Source organism: Musa acuminata, chromosome BXJ2-11, assembly GCF_036884655.1.
Source record: "Musa acuminata AAA Group cultivar baxijiao chromosome BXJ2-11, Cavendish_Baxijiao_AAA, whole genome shotgun sequence".
NCBI lineage: Eukaryota > Viridiplantae > Streptophyta > Magnoliopsida > Zingiberales > Musaceae > Musa > Musa acuminata.
In genome coordinates, this window is record NC_088348.1 from 16,677,329 (window position 1) to 16,694,762 (window position 17,434).

A 17,434-nucleotide genomic window follows, 5' to 3' on the forward strand; every position below is an offset into this window, starting at 1 on the left:
AATAGACTGTAGGCTATCTAACTCCAAATGGACATCAGGAGACCAGTGTCGTAGAATCATTGGATGGCCGCGAATAGTCCAGAATCCTTCAAGGACCTGTTGCAAATCTTCTTCAGAGTATAGCTTGCAAACAAAGAATCCGTTCTCCAGCATATGAAGATCAAATGACGATATTACCCATCGAGTTTTGATAAATGAGGATAGTGGGAAATAAGATGTTTTGAGACCTACCACATAGCCAACAATCGCCATATACCATGTCTCAATAAGCTCTGCTGAATCAGCAGTCTCGTATACAACAATCTTCTTATCAGCCTGAACTTCTGGAGTAAAGAATTCCAAGCTTAGATCCGGACTTCCAACTGGAGCCTTGAAGAGGCTAGTCCAAGGCCGAGGGTCACTGGAAATGAGAGCAGGCTACCGCGATCTAGAGCGTGACCTACTTCGATGCTGCTTCGTCGAAGGAGTTTCTCTCTAGAGAGGATATGGTGGAGGAGCAGATTGAGGGGTAACGGTAGGGAGTCTTGCCATCGTATCAACCCTCCCGCCACCATCGCCAGCCCTAGGGGCCGTCACTGCCATGTTTGATCCCTCTTATAGTCACCGCTATAGAATCGTCGCCATAGGGAAAAGCCACCGCCGTAGTATATCAGATCGCTGCTACAGTATCGTCGCCCTAGGGAGATCTGGTCGCCGATACAGTATCGTCGCCCTTGGGGAGAAGCCGACGCTGCAGGAGATCCGATCACCACTATAGTAAGGGAGATTAGATCGCTGCTACAGTACCTTCGCCTGTGGGAGAAAGCCAATGCTGTAGGAGTCAGATCGCCCTAGGGAGATCTCATCACCGCTATAGTGTTGTCGCCGCTGCAGTACCGTCGCCCAAGATCTGGTTGCTGCTATAGTGTCGTCGCCGCCGCTACAGTACCGTCACCCTTGGGAGATCTGATCACCGCAACAGTGTCGTCGCCCATGGGAGAAAGCCGACGCTGCAGGTGTCAGATCGCCCTAGGGAGATCTGGTCGCTGCTACAATGTCGTCGCCGCTACAGTACCGTCGCCCTAGATCTGGTCGCCGCTACAGTACCCGTCTTCTGCAATGTATCTTTTGTTAGGATCAAGAGCACTAAGAGGGGGGGGGGTGAATTAGTGCAGCGGAAATTTTTCAGCGATTAAAACGAAAGTTGCGTTCGTTCAATAAAAACGATTTCGATGTGAAAGCTGATTCTAAGATTACTTTAACTTGAGATTAAGCAAGATAACGTTAAAGTAGATCTATGAAGGCAGTTTGCAGTTTATGATGGAAAGAAGAATACAAGCGCAAACTGAAATGCGACGTTCGTACGATAAAAGCCAATTTATGTGTAAACGCAGATTTAGAAAGTTCTGAACTTAGAAACTTATTCGTAAGATCGTAGAAGGCAGCAAACAGTTATGATTGAAATAAAAACGTAAACGTAAACTGAAATATGATGATCGTACGAAAAAAGTTGATTTACGTCTAAACGCAAATTTGGAAAGTTCTGAACTTAGAAACTCGTTCGTAAAATCGCAGAAGGCAGTAAGCTATTGAGAAGTTTGCAGTGAAGGTAAAATGCTCAAAGGAAATGCAAACCGAGATTTAGAGTGGTTCGGTCAATCTTGACCTACTCCACTTTTGGCTTCCTCCACCGACGAGGTCACCGACGTCAACTAGAGGCCTTCCTTCAATATGCGAAGGCCAACCACCCTTTTACAGATTCACTCCTTTTGACGGGCTTAGGAGACAACCCTTACAGAAGTTTTCTCTCCTCTCTTTACAACTCAAACTTTGAAGAACAAAAGGAGGAGAACTTTTGGTCTTTACAACAGTTTTGAGCTCTAAGAATCACAGAAAGATATCAAGATTTCGAGTGTAAGTTGCTACCTTTCAGTGCTGAATGGGTGGGGTATTTATAGGCCCCAACCCAGTTCAAATTTGGAGCTCAAAACTGTCAATTCCCGGAATTCCGGGATCAGGCGGTTGCACCTCCTGACTCCGAGCGGTTGCACCGCTGGGCAGAGCTCGAAGACTGAGCCTCTGGGCGGTGCCACCTCTGTCAGGGGTGGTTGCACCTCTCTGCTAGAGCTCGAAGACCGAGCTCAGGCGGTTGCACCTCCTGACTGGGGCGGTTGCACCGCCTGGCAGAGCTCGAAACTTGAGCTCAGTCGGTGCCACCTCTTGTCAGGAGAGGTTGCACCACCCAGTCTCACTCGGAGACTGAGCCCAGGCGGTTGAACCTCCTGGTTGGGGCGGTTGCACCGCCCAGTCTCCTTGGGAGACTTAGCCTAGGCGGTTGCACCTCCTGGCTTGGGCGGTTGCACCTCCTACAGTAATCAGGGTCCGAATGGGTAGATCCATTCGGCCCAAATTGGGTCTTTCAGGGGCCCAATTGCCCGAAGATTATGCTAATGGGATCACCTCCCATTTTCAACTTAATCATTAGTGCTAACTACGATAAATCCTAAGACAATTTCTGCAGCTTGCTCCGGTGCGTCAATCGCTTCTTCCGGCGAGTTTCCGGCGAACTTCCGTCGATCATCCGATGAACCCTCGGTGATGCTCCTGCGGACTTCCGGCAAACTCCTGGACTTGCGACGATCCACTTGGCAAGTTCCGACGAGCTTCTTAGGCAAGCTTCTGGACTTCTCGGATTTGTTCCCGTAGAACCTCCGACGACTGTCCGAACTTCCGTCGAGCTATCGAACTCCCAACGTGATCATTGTCATGACTCCGACGCAACTCCTGCTGCATGTCTTACTTTCATCGTAGTTAATCCTGCACACTTATCTCAACACATAGATTAGACAACAAATGACAATTGACTTCATCATCAAAATCCGAGATTCAACAATCTCCCCCTTTTTGATGATGACAATCAATTGATAATGGAGTTAACCTTAACTCCCCCTATCTATAAGCCATACTTGAGATAAGTCATTCTTGAATTTAAAACCTTATAAATTCAAGAGACATATTCCCATCATGATTCCTATCATGATTTATCTCTTTGAAGATGATGTCAAGGCTTGACATTCATTTTCAAATTTTACATTACAAGTTTGAATGATGGTAATAGTAGCAATTCATCATATTGTAAGATATCAACATGTAAAGTTGTGAAGTAAGATTTTGATATCATTACATGATGCACACATTTCTTATATTTTAGCAAGTGTTGCATTTCTATATATGGCATCTTTTCATATATCTCTTGATGATGCAGGCATGGCATAATCATAGCATCAGTGTTTATAGCATCAAATCAATTCATATATTTCTCCCCCTTTGTCATCAACAAAAAGCATGGTAGATGTGATACCAGGAGAACAATATAAGTAAGTTATCAAGCATATAAAGGAAGGCATGATAAGTATAATGCTTTGAATACTTCTTCTCCTTGTATGTTATAATTCTTTGTGCATAAAGGAGGAAAGTCATTTTATCAAATCCATTTCGAAAAAATATTTTTCATAAGAGTGTGTTTGATTTTTGTCATTCCAGCTATTAAGCGAGTCCGAAAATGAGATGAATTCTTTCATGCATTCGGACCAGATTATGCTACAAAAATCAAAACATTTCAACACATGGCAATCAAGTGATTTGATCATTCAATAAAGTTCGAAAAGTAATTTTAACTAGTTTAAGTATTCGGACACATCAACATTCCTAATTCTCTTCTTATAAAATCAAATTGTTCTTCACTTAGAGGTTTTGTAAAAATATCTGCTAGTTGATGTTTAGTATCAATGAACTCTATAATTACATCATGATTAGTAACATGATCTCGTATAAAATGATGTCTAATATCAATATGTTTTGTTCTTGAGTGTTGTATAGGGTTCTTTGTTAAGCATATTGCACTTGTGTTATCACATTTAATGGGAATATTTTTAAGATTAACTTTATAATCTTCTAAGGTATTTTTTATCCATACAACTTGTGCACAGCATGCACTTGCTGCAATATATTCAGCTTCGGTTGTCGATAGTGCAACCGAGTTTTGTTTCTTAGATGACCAGGAAACAAGGGCATGTCCTAAGAATTGACATGTTCCTGATGTGCTTTTTCTATCTAATCTACAGCCAGCAAAGTCCGCATCAGCATAAGCAATTAACTCAAGATTCTCTGATTTTGGGTACCATAATCCTAGATTTGTGGTACCATTAAGATATCTGAGTATTCTTTTAACTGCTTTGAGATGAGATAACTTAGGGTTTGATTGAAATCTAGCACAAAGTCCTACACTGAACATGATGTCTGGTCTTGTTGCAGTGAGGTAAAGTAAACTTCCTATCATACCCCTATAAGTTTTTTGATCGAAGCTTTCTCCACTTTCATCAATTTCTAACTTAGTGGAGGTGCTCATAGGAGTGTTAATAGCTTTTGAGTTATTCATATTAAACTTCTTTAGTAAATTCATAGCATATTTAGTTTGACTAATAAAGATGTCATTGCTTAGTTGTTTGATTTGTAAACCTAAGAAAAATGTTAATTCTCCCATTAAGCTCATTTCGAATTCAAGACTCATAGTTTTAGCAAAAGATTCACAAAGAGATTCATTCGTAGAGCCAAAGATAATATCGTCAACATAAATCTGGACAATGAGAAAATTATTTTCAAAATTCTTGATGAACAATGTAGTATCAACCTTACCTTTTGTGAAATTATTTTCGATAAGAAAAGAACTAAGTCTCTCATACTAAGCCCTTGAGGCTTGTTTTAAACCATAGAGAGCTTTAGTTAATCTAAACACATGATTAGGGAGGCTATTATTTTCAAATCTAGGAGGTTGTTCAACATAAACTTCTTCGGAGATAAAGCCATTTAGAAAAGTGCTTTTAACATCCATTTGAAATAGCTTAAAATTATTACTACTAGCGTAGGCAAGGAGCATCCTTATGGCTTCCAATCGAGCCACAAGAGCGAAGGTTTCTTTGTAATCGATACCTTCTTCTTGGTTGAAACCTTTGGCCACTAATCTAGCCTTGTTTCTAACCACGATACCATTTTCATCTTGCTTGTTTCTGAAGACTCATTTAGTACCAATAACTAAATGGTCATTTGGCCTAGGAACAAGCTTCCACACCTCATTTCTCTCAAATTGATTCAGTTCATCTTGCATTGCGATAATCCATGAATCATCTTTCATGGCTTTATCAACACATTTGGGTTCAATTTGGGAGAGAAAGGCGGCGTTTGCACAAAAATTTTTAAGAGAAGATCGTGTTTGAACCCCCTTTGACGTGTCTCCTAAAATTAGCTCCTTTGGATGAGCATCTACATACTTCCAATCCTTGGGTAAGGATGTTTCGGAAGTGGATGCATCCAAGTTGCTAGTTGGAGAAGGGGTTTCATTAAAATCAAGGAATCAAAATTAACATCATCATCAAAATCATTTTTCCTGATTTCGGAAATCTCATTGAAAACAACATAAATGGATTCTTCGATAATTAAGGTTCTTTTATTGAAGATACGAAAAGCTTTAGAAACCGAAGAATAACCAAAAAAGATTCCTTCATCGGATTTAGCATCAAATTTTCCTAGGTTATCCTTTTCATTCAAGATAAAACATTTACACCCAAAGATTTTAAAATATGAAACATTGGGTTTCTTGTTATTCCATAACTCATAGGGAGTTTTGGTTAGTTGGGGTCTTACTAGAACTCTATTCAAAATATAGCATGCGGTATTTACGGCTTCGGCCCAAAAATATTTGGGTAGGTTGTGTTCATTCAACATGGTTCTTGCCATTTCTTGTAAATTTCGATTTTTTCTTTCTACTACTCCATTTTGTTGAGGATTTCTAGGAGCAGAGAAATTATTGTTGTATCCATTGAGTTCACAAAATTCCTGGAAATCATGGTTTTGAAATTCACCACCATGATCACTTCTAATTGATGAAATCATAGAACCTTTCTCATTCTGAACAAGTTTACAAAACTTGGTAAAATATCTAAGGTAATCACTTTTCTGTTTTAAGAAGTAAGTCCATGTGTATCTGCTATAGTCATCCACAATGACGAAGGCGTATTTGCTACCTCCTAGGCTTGATGTGGAGATTGGTCTGAACAAGTCCATATGGATCAATTGTAAGGGCCTAGAGGTGCTTACTTGATTCTTAGATTTGAAACTACCCTTAATTTGTTTACCTAATTAGCAAGTATCACATACATTATCTTTGATGAACTTGATATGAGGAATTCCTCTTACAAGTTCTTTAGATGATATTTGAGTGATTAGTTTCATGCTAGCATGACCTAATCTTCTATGCCATTGCCAAGCATCCTCATTCAAAACCGAAAAACATATTTCATTACACAAATCATTGATGTCAATAGTGTATACGTTATTTTGTTTTTAATGCAATCATAGACATGTTTTTGTGTGGTTTTTCAATGATGCAAGCATTAGATTCGAATCTGACAATGTACCCTTTATCACATAATTGACTAATGCTCAAGATGTTTTAAGCCATCAACTAACAAAACATCTTCAATAAGGAAGTTGGATTTGTTACCTATGGTTCCTTTGCCAACAATTTTACCCTTGTTGTTGTCTCCACAGGTGATATAGCCTTCGTCTATGCTAGTGATGTTGGGAAATCATTGGGGGGCGACATCATATGCGCAGCAGAAGAACAAGAAAACAAAAATCCCCGATTCCCAAAAAGATGTTCGTCGATGTGCGAAGATTGGTGCGCAAAAATCCGCAAAACACAAAACTACGTATAGAGATTGTGTTACCTAGGGAGATCGTATATCCCTGTTTCCTTGCAGATCTTTAGGAGAGGGTGAAGGAGGTCAAGCGTCCTCCTCTCTAGCGGTGATCCACACAGCACGGTTGCGACGACGCTCCTCAAAACTCCAGGCCTACTCTGAGGTGGAGAGGGAGAGGAGAATAGGAAAGGCAAGCAAAGACTCTAGCCTATGAGGCTGTGAATCCCTCATATTTATAGAGATCCCGTGTCAAACCCTAATGGGTCCTTCCCTAGTGGGTATTGGATCTGCATCCAATAAGACAAGGGCTCCGTCGAATATCTCATATCCGAACCTCTACTCATCGCAATGCCTACCATATGTGTGTGACCCTTTAGGCCCAATATCGAGCTGGCCGTGAGTCATACCTATCAGAACTTCTTCTAACTCAGTGAATTATTATCTCTGTAATAATTCACTCGACTCATCGACTACGGACGTACTAGGCCACTACGCCGTAGTCCCCAAACGATACAGGGGAATCCAATCCATTGGACCTGTCTGTCCTCAGTTACCATGTACCTATAGTCCCTCATCCATCTAATATCCCAGAGACCGTATATCGAGCATGGTGTTGTCAGACCCGTACGGTTTCTACTCGAGTCTCGCTCTAATCGGATTCTCCCGGAGAACTCTTTCTCTCTCAACCCGAATGACCCTGACTAGGGATTTGTCTGAGCAAGAACACAAAGGATATTCCTCTCATGACGCCGAGAGTGGATGATCCTCTATTGACACTCAATAGCCCTCGTAAGGTCGACTACCACTCCCAATGACCAGCTGTACTAGATCTGGGGACAGCCAAACCTATAAGTCTGGTATCAAAGAGTGGAGCACTCATACAGGACATCCTTGGTGTCTCAAGTCTAAGGACCAGATACACCACTAGGACTACGGAATCGCTGTCTGACAATAAGGCATCATCAACCATCCATCATTCCGTAAGCGGATCAATCAGTGAACTCATTCTCCAATGAGCACCTATACTGTATCCCTAGTGTCCCTACACGAGCAGCTACGAGACCAGCTGCATCCATCATATGGACGGGTATACAGCACACCAGTCTATCCGGTTATCACGATGTCCCTCTCGAGTAACCTATGACCGGGATTATTTAGGATATGTGTTTAAAGGTGAATCGATCTCATTATCGTGATCTCATCACGATCTGATTCCCATTGCACAAATCCATGGACATCACAATATATATATGCATTTATGCAATAGTTATAAAGTGATATACGCCAAAATATAATAAGCAAAAAGATTATATATCAAGTCACACGTGCCATCACTCACGTGATTGGCTTGCTGGGCACCTATGACTAGCAATCTCCCACTTGACCTAAAGTCAATCACCTATGTGTCTGATCCCCATCAGACTCCTGTGACGCTCAAAGACAATCTGAGACAACGGCTTTGTTAGTGGATTTGCAATGTTATCCTCGGATGGAACTCTTTCCACTGCTACATCTCCTCGGGTTACGATCTCTCTTATAAGTTGGAACCTCCTCAGAACACTTCTGATGAGACCTGGGTTCCCTTATTTAAGTAATCACCCCATAGTTGTCGTAATATAAGGAAGTCGACTTGTCGCTATCTGTATCGACTCCCAAATCTGTGATGAACTTCTTCACCCAGACTCCCTCCTTTGCTGCATCCGATGCAGCAATGTACTCCGCCTCTGTGGTCGAGTCAGTAGTGGTATCTTGCTTGGAACTCTTCCAGCACACTGCTCCTCCATTCAAGGTGTACACATACCCTGAATTCGACTTGCTATCATCGACATCAGACTAAAAACTTGAGTCAGTGAAGCCTTCAACCTTAAGGCTATTACCTCCATATACTAGTAAAAGATCCTTAGTCCTTCTCAAGTACTTAAGGATACACTTTACTGCTTTCCAGTGCTCCAAGCCTGGATCCGCTTGATACCTGCTCGTGACACTCAGAGCATGCGCTATATCAGGCCTAGTACAAAGCATGGCATACATGATAGACCCTATTGCTGAGGTATAAGGTATCATATTCATGTTTGCCCTTTGGAATTTTCCATGCCAAACCTTTTGACAATGGTTTCTATGTACCTGGACTGGGACAAGCCAAGCATCCTCTTGGATCTATCTCTATAGATTCTAATCCCCAAGATATAGGATGCTTCCCCTAAGTCCTTTATGGAGAAGTATCTAGATAACCAAGTCTTTACTGTGGATAGCATTCCTACGTCATTCCCAATGATGAGGATGTCATCCACATATAACACCAAAAAGGTGATAGCGCTCCCACTTACCTTCCTGTACACACAAGGCTCATCTTCATTCTTAACGAAGTCATAAGATCTGATTGACTCATCAAATCTTATGTTCCAACTTCGGGAAGCTTGCTTTAGATCAAAGAAAATGTTCTTTTGATGTTTTAGGAAGCGAGGATGACGAGATCATCTGGTTCTCCTGTTGCATCTACTGCTGATCAATTGAGTGGTATTATGCGGACTTTGGAGACTATGGCACAAGTGATGTAACAACAACAACAACCTGTCCAACAAGGAAATAATGATGGGACAGAGACATCAAACCAGACGGGGTTGGGAATTGGACAGTTTAAGAAGCTTAGTCCTCCCAGTTTCAGTGGTGAGTCTGATCCAATGGTGGCGGAACGATGGATGATGCAGATAGAGAAAATATTTGATGCCTTAAGTTACTCTGATGAACGAAAGGTTTTTCTTGCCACCTTTATGCTGGAAGGAGAAGTTGAACACTGGTGGAGAATGATTAAGAGGATGTCTGAAATCAAACATGAGCCAATGACTTGGAAGTTATTCCAAGAAAAGTTTAACGACAAATATTTTTCAGATTGCATGAGAGAGCAAAAAGAATTGGAGTTCTTGAATCTTATCCAGGGAAGTATGACGGTTACAAAGTATGAATCTAAATTCACTGAGCTCTCCAGATTTGCCACACATATGACTGATGATGAATCTAGAAAGACAAGAAGGTTTGAAAGGGGATTACGGCCGGCAATAAGAAGCCGAATGTCAGCTTTAAAATTACAAACATATGCTGATACGGTAGAAAGAGCCTTGAAAATTGAAAGAGACATGGAGGAAATTCAAGAAATCATTGGCAAGAACAAAAGGGACAAATTTACTAGCAAAAGCAGGAGAGAAAATGAATATGAAGATAGTAACAAGAGGTTTAAGACATTTGGATTTGAGAAAAGGAAACCATTGGGGAGGACTCAATTATGTGCAAAATGCGGATTAAATCATGAAACAAGTCGGTGTTTTCGGGTGACTGGAGCATGTTTTGGTTGTGGAAAGCTAGGTCATCAACTAAGAGATTGCCCACTGAACAGGAAAAAAGAGCCACTGTCTCCTAGACCCTCAGCCCATGCTAGAGTGTACGCTATCACTGAACAAGATTCTAAAGCTTCTAAATCAGTGGTGGAAGGTATTCTTCATGTTTCTAAAAGAAATGCAAAAGTTTTGTTTGATCCCGGCTCCAACTTATCGTTTGTTTCAAAATACTTTGCTTGTCACTTGGATATTCCACCTAAACCCCTGGATTATATGTTATATGTAACAACTGCTGTTGGAGATTCATTGGCAACAAACTTGGTCTACCCATCTTGTTTGATCTCTATTGGAGACCATGAACTCTTTGCTGATTTGATTCTCCTAGAGATCCAGGGTTTTGATATTATACTTGGCATGGATTAGTTATCTTCTCATCACGCTAGTATTGATTGTTACAAAAAAATAATTACTTTCTGCATACCAGATCAGCCTATATTTATCTTTGAGGGCATTAGGCATGATATGCCTCCTAGCTTAATATCAGCACTTCAAGCTTATCGTTTTATGCAGAAAGGGTGTTTTTGTTATATGGTGTGTGTAAAGGAGCATTCAAATCAGGAAACCCACCTAGATGAAATTTCAGTGGTCAAAGAATTCCCTGATGTATTCCCTGATGACTTGCCTGGTTTACCTCTAGATAGAGAGGGTGAATTTGCTATTGATCTAGTCCCCAGTACAACCCCAATATCTAAGCCTCCCTACAGAATGGCACCACTCGAGCTAGAAGAGTTAAAGAAGCAAATACAAGAATTATTAGATAAGAGTTTCATACGACCCAGTGTATCCCCATGGGGTGCTCCGGTACTATTAGTGAAGAAGAAGGATGGAACATTGAGGCTTTGTATTGATTATAGACAGTTGAATCAGGTGACCATCAAAAACAAATATCCCATACCTAGAATTGATGATTTGTTTGATCAACTGCAGGGTGCACAAGTATTCTCTAAGATTGACCTGAGGTCAGGTTATTATCAGTTGAAGATCAAGGAGGAGGATATTTCAAAAACAGCTTTCAGAACTCGATATGGTCATTATGAATTCTTAGTGATGCCTTTTGGTCTAACAAATGCCCCTGCAGCTTTTATGGAACTAATGAATAGGATATTTCAACCGCTCTTGGATATCTGTGTAATTGTATTTATTGATGACATATTGGTGTATTCAAAGAGTAATCAGGAGCATGAGGAACACTTGAGATATGTATTGTCCATACTAAGAGAAAAGAAATTGTATGCGAAGTTCAACAAATGTGAATTTTGGTTGAATGAAGTTGCTTTCTTAGGTCATGTGATTTCAGGGAAGGGTATATCTGTTGATCCAAAGAAAATAGAAGCTGTAGTTGAATGGGAAGTACCAACAAATGTAACAGAGGTTAAAAGTTTCTTGGGCATGGCAGGATATTACAAGAGATTTGTGGAGGGAGTTTCTCGAATTGCTCAACCTCTCACCAAACTCACTAAGAAGAATATGAAATTTGTATGGGGTGATGACTGTGAGCAAATCTTTCAAGAGTTAAAAAGAAGATTGACTAGTGCCCCTATTCTCACTATTCCAAGTGGTAGTGAGGGATTTGTAGTTTATACTGATGCTTCAAGAAAGGGCCTAGGATGTGTTTTGATGCAGGAAGGGAGAGTAATTTCTTATGCTTCTAGGCAACTTAAAGGTTATGAATTGAATTATCCAACTCATGATTTGGAATTGGCAGCAATTATTTTTGCTCTAAAGATTTGGAGACATTATTTGTATGGTCGACAGTTTGAAATTTGGAGAGTTTAAAATATATTTTCACTCAGAAGGAGTTGAACATGAGGCAGCGAAGATGGATAGAACTTCTGAAGGATTATGATTGTGCCATCCGTTATCACCCAGGCAAGGCCAATGTTGTAGCTGATGCACTTAGTAGGAAATCTACAAGTTTTATGGCTAGTCTGGTCGTGAAGCAATGGAAGCTAATAGAAGAAAATTTTGATTTGAAAGCTTTGAGGAAAGAGCAAGACTCAATGATTTTGATGGCCTCCATTCAAGTGCAGTCTGATCTTATGCAACAAATTAAGGAAGGACAATTACGAGATCCACATTTAATCTACTTGAGGAGTGAAGTAGAAAAGGGATTGAAGCCACAATTTCAAATTTCAAAGGATGGCCTATTGAGATTTGGGGAGAGAGTATGTGTACCAAATGAACTAGATATCAAGAATCAAATCCTAACTGAAAGTCATACTTCAAAGTACACCCTACACCCTGGGAGCACTAAGATGTATAGAGATCTTCAAAGTCATTATTGGTGGGAAGGCATGAAGAAGGAAATTGCAATGTATGTTTCAAAATGTTTGACGTGTCAGCAAATCAAAGTAGAACACCAAAGACCTGGAGGGTTACTGCAACCTTTAGTTATTCCTGAATGGAAATGGGAATGTATTACTATGGACTTTGTTTCGGGACTACCCAGAACCTCGAGGAAGCATGATGCTATTTGGGTTATCATTGATAGGTTAACAAAATCTGCACATTTCCTACCGATTAATATGACTTATTCACTTGATAGACTTACAGATTTATATGTTAATGAAATAGTAAGACTTCATGGTATTCCAAAGGAGATCATCTCTGATAGAGACTTCAGATTTCTCTCTAGATTCTGGAGAAGATTACAGGAATCTATGCATATCATCCTCAAACTGATGGTCAGTCAGAGAGAACAATTCAAACACTTGAGGATTTGCTTAGAGCCTATGTTATGGATTGGAAAGGTGAATGGGATAAGGATATTTCACTTATTGAGTTCACGTATAATAATAGTTATCATTCAAGTATTCATATGGCTCCTTATGAAGCTCTATATGGGCGAAAGTCCATAACACCTATAGGTTGGGAGGAAATTGGAGACAGAAAGTTGTTAGCACCGGACAAGGTATAAGAAACTACCGAGAAAATTCAAGTTATAAGGAAAAGGTTAAAAGCCGCTCAGAGTCGTCAAAAGAGTTATGCCGACAATAAAAGGCGAGATATTGAGTTTGAAATCGGAGATTTGGTATTCTTAAAAGTCTCCCCTTCCAAAGGCATTATAAGGTTTGGGAAGAAAGGAAAATTAAGCCCAAGATTTATTGGACCTTTTGAGGTTCTTGAGAGGGTTGGTTCTGTCGCTTACAGGATTGCCTTACCACCAGCATTGAGCCATGTCCATGATATATTTCATGTCTCGATGATTAGAAAGTATATGTATGACCCTTCTCACATCATTAAGTATGAGCTGGTGGAGATGGATAAAGATTTATCCAATGTGGAAGAGCCTATTCAGATTATTGATAAGAAAGAAAACGTCCTAAGGAATCGAGTCGTTCCACTGGTTCAAGTAATTTGGAGACATCATTCTGGAGCGGAGACAACTTGGGAGCTAGAAGAGGAAATGAAAAAGGTGTATCCTCGTCTTTTCATCGAATAGAGGTACGATAAATTTAGAGAACTAAATTTTTCTTTTAAGGGGGGGAGAGTGTAACACCCCTCATTTCCGAATGTTCGTATAAATTTCTGGTGATAATGTAAGCATCTATTTTAATTGACAAAAGAAATAGAGTATGAATCAGAGGTAACCTATTTGTAAGATTTGGGAGATCTGTTCAAAAAAAAAAAAAAAAAAAGAAAGAATCTGAGGACCTATATGTAAACCCTAAGGACCTAATCGTGAATATGATAGAAACAACGACTAAACTGCAAAATGCACCAAATGACAAATTCCACCGCTTAAGCCTCTCTGCCTTCGTTCTTAAGGAAGCAAAGAAGGAAGCAGAGGAGGCAGCTCGTGGGTGATCAAGTGTTCTAACCCCATCCTACAGAAGTATTAGACTCTGTTTTTATGTTGATTCAAAATAAATTGGAAGATTTCTGTTTAGAAACTGATATGACTCTTTTTGGACCTAAAACCATGGATTCTGAAATATTTTCGGTAAACTGACCCCTACACACTGTTTCGGCTGTAAGTTTTAGTATAAGATGTGAATTCAGGCAGGAACTATTTTGTTTGTAATTAGACTCTTATGTCTTTCTTTTGACACCGATTTTGTAGATTTTGGACACTGAATACTTATCCAAACATTTTTTTCAAATGAGCCAAGAACTATTTTGTTTGTAATTAGACTCTTATGTCTTTCTTTTGACGCCGATTTTGTAGATTTTGGACACCGAATACTTATCCAAACATTTTTTTCAAATGAGCCTATAGACGCTGTAAAATAGAGTTCAAGATTTCTGACCTATCGCTACTAAAATACCTATAACTCCCTGTTTAAAATTCTGATTTGTACCAAACTGATTTTATTTGAAACTAGACTTGAAAATCTTTCTTTTGACATATAGTTTGAAAATTTTGGAATTCAATTGCCTACCCTATTATCTGTTGAATCCGACCCTATAAATTCTGCAAAACAGTGATTGTGATTTTGACCTTGTGTTACCAAATCAGAGGTAACTCTGTGTTGGGAGCCCTGTTTCATATGAAATCTGTTCCATCCGAATATAGATTGATATATGGTTTGACCATAGTCTTCTTATGGGTATTGGAGCAAAATTGTTATTCTGAAATATTTGTTTGATGTGCCACTGGAATTCTGTCCGAAATCGAGCTTTGGTCGATTTCGCGTATTCTGTTCTATTCCTTTGATTACTTGAATTCGTCTAACCTTCTTATTTGAATTGAGCTAACTATAATTGGATTCCCTATACACTCTTGCTTCCATTTTCCTTTCTAATATGAATACATTTGTGAGAGATTTGTTCCTTGCGTCATTTGTTCTTAAAAAGGCACATGTAAGCTTCGTTGTTCCGCGTGTGCTTCCGATGTATGCTACTTATTGTTGAAACTGCCCTTTTGTACTGTGGTGTGTGGGATTTTCTGGACCTTTGCCAGAAATGGTAAAGGGTATGCGCTATTTGCCCGCTATGTGGGGTCCCGCTATGAGGGATATTCTGTATGCGCTTGTTGCCCGCTACATGGGTATGTGATTAGAGCCTGCGATGCTCTGTCGGCCCCCTTTGACTTCACCTAGACGTGGGTGGATGGAGCTCCCAGACGTGGGAGACTTTTGTCAGGTGGTCATTCAGAAATGGATTAATCACATTCTGACTGAGATCCCACTACACCCTCTATATGTTTGATATGACATCCAGAGTTTTGGTGAGTTGTTTCTGTTCATACTTTGGATAAGATTGATATGATTGCAACGTCAAGGACGACGTTTGAGCTCTTGTACGATATGTGTACCGATATGCTCTGAAAGGCTTCATTCCTTGATGATTTTGCTTCGAAAATGTTCCATATGCCGTTGATATGCTTCGAAACATTTTATATGCCATTGATAAGCTCCGATATGTTTCCTTTGTTTCTGATATGCTCCAATTACTCTATGCTCCATCTGTCAGGAACCTAATGGGTATGATTGGAAGGACAATTGTGATTCTGCTCCTAATGATATTTTGTCTACGAAATCGTATATTCTGCTTTGTGTTTTGAAACTGTATCTTTTTGGAAATCGTACTATTTTGATATGGATATGTTAGTCACTTGCTGAGCTCTTTATGCTCACCCCGTTTGTTGATAAATTTTTCAGGATAGCGTATCGCTTGCTTAAATGTTAAGATTGGGTTGAGGCAGTGGAAAGTTTAGAAGACGTCGGGCAGAACTTTTGTTAGCATATATGTAGTTGTGTATAAGCTACCTTGCATCTAATGAAATGTGACAATGAATCTAAACCTATGGATTTTGTGTAAGCTAAAGGATCCCTCATGTATAGGGTTTTGGAATGTTGAATTAAATTAGTGTAATGGTATGAACTTATGGTAAATCGATGATTGTGGTGACTGCATAGATGTCCCCACTTGTGGATTTATATTGTGGTTTTTATTTTGATGAGTTGAGTTCAGATTGTATGAATTATCGAGAGATATGTGCTATGTTTATGAATTGCACAGGGTTATGAATTGGTAGATTATAGAAGTGAAATTTTTGATCTGAATGTTTTCTTAGTGACCTGAAATATGTGTTTGGATCCTGGGTTTGTTGTAATGAAGATCTTAAATATTGTCGATATTTTGTCGGGTCGTGACAATCTCGTCCTCGTCGGTTTCATCGACATCTTGATGCATCTCCATGCATCACGATCGTCCATCTCGTGGGTCCCGCTATCGCTTCCACGCTCCCGCTGCACCTCCTCATATGATTACAACTTAATCATAGGCACGCAGGCCCGATAATAAACGAGAAATATAATGGAGGTTCGCAGACCTCAATAATAATAATCACAAGTACACACATCACGCGGTCCATGATCATCCGTCCACATATCATACATCACATGTATAAATAATCATCATCATGTAGGACTACTAGATAATAATAAAAATAATAATCAACTAAACCTTTTAATTAATTAATATTTTCTGAAATCAGGGATATATAGGGAATTTCTCAATTCCTAAGGGTATTTTCATAATTTTGACAAAAGACAGAAACTGAAATTTCTCAAATTCACAGGGGCAAAACTATCTTTTTACCCAAAACCCTAATTCCCTCTTACTGCTGCCGCTGCCGCCGCCGCCACCCTGCTGGCGGCGGCCTGTGCTGCGGGGCGAGGGCGCTGCCCTCGCCTGCAGGCGGCACTACCGCTGCAGGTGGGCTCCCCTTCGGGTGTCGTTGCCTCCGCAGGCGGTGTTGTCCCGCCGGGCGGCCGCCCCTGTGGGGGGGGGGGTTCGCCCGCGGGAGCAGCGGCGGCAAGCGTCGCGCGTCGCTGCCCTACGGCGGCAAGCGCCGCTTCCTTTCGGCGGCAGGCGCCGCTGCCCTGCGGCGCCTCTGCCCGTGGGTTGCCAGCCCCACCGACAGCAAGCCTGCTGCAAGCAGGCCGCCGGCCGGCTGCTGCAGACGTAGCCCCTGCACTGCCCACTTTCGGCTACGCTGCACGCACGTAGATCGAGGGCAGCAACTGTTGTTGCCCTTTCTCGCTTTTGCGTCAACGATTTTGACATCAATATTCTTCCTAAACACAACACACGCAGTTCAAAACCAATCATTCGCACGAACAACCTGGCTCTGATACCACTGTTGGGAAATCAATGGGGGGCGACATCATATGCGCAGCGGAAGAACAAGAAAACAAAAATCCCCGATTCCCAAAAAGATGTTCGTCGTCGTGCGAAGATTGGTGCACAAAAATCCACAAAACACAAAACTGCGTATAGAGATTGTGTTACCTAGGGAGATCGTATATCCCTGTTTCCTTGCAGATCCTTAGGAGAGGGTGAAGGAGGTCAAGCGTC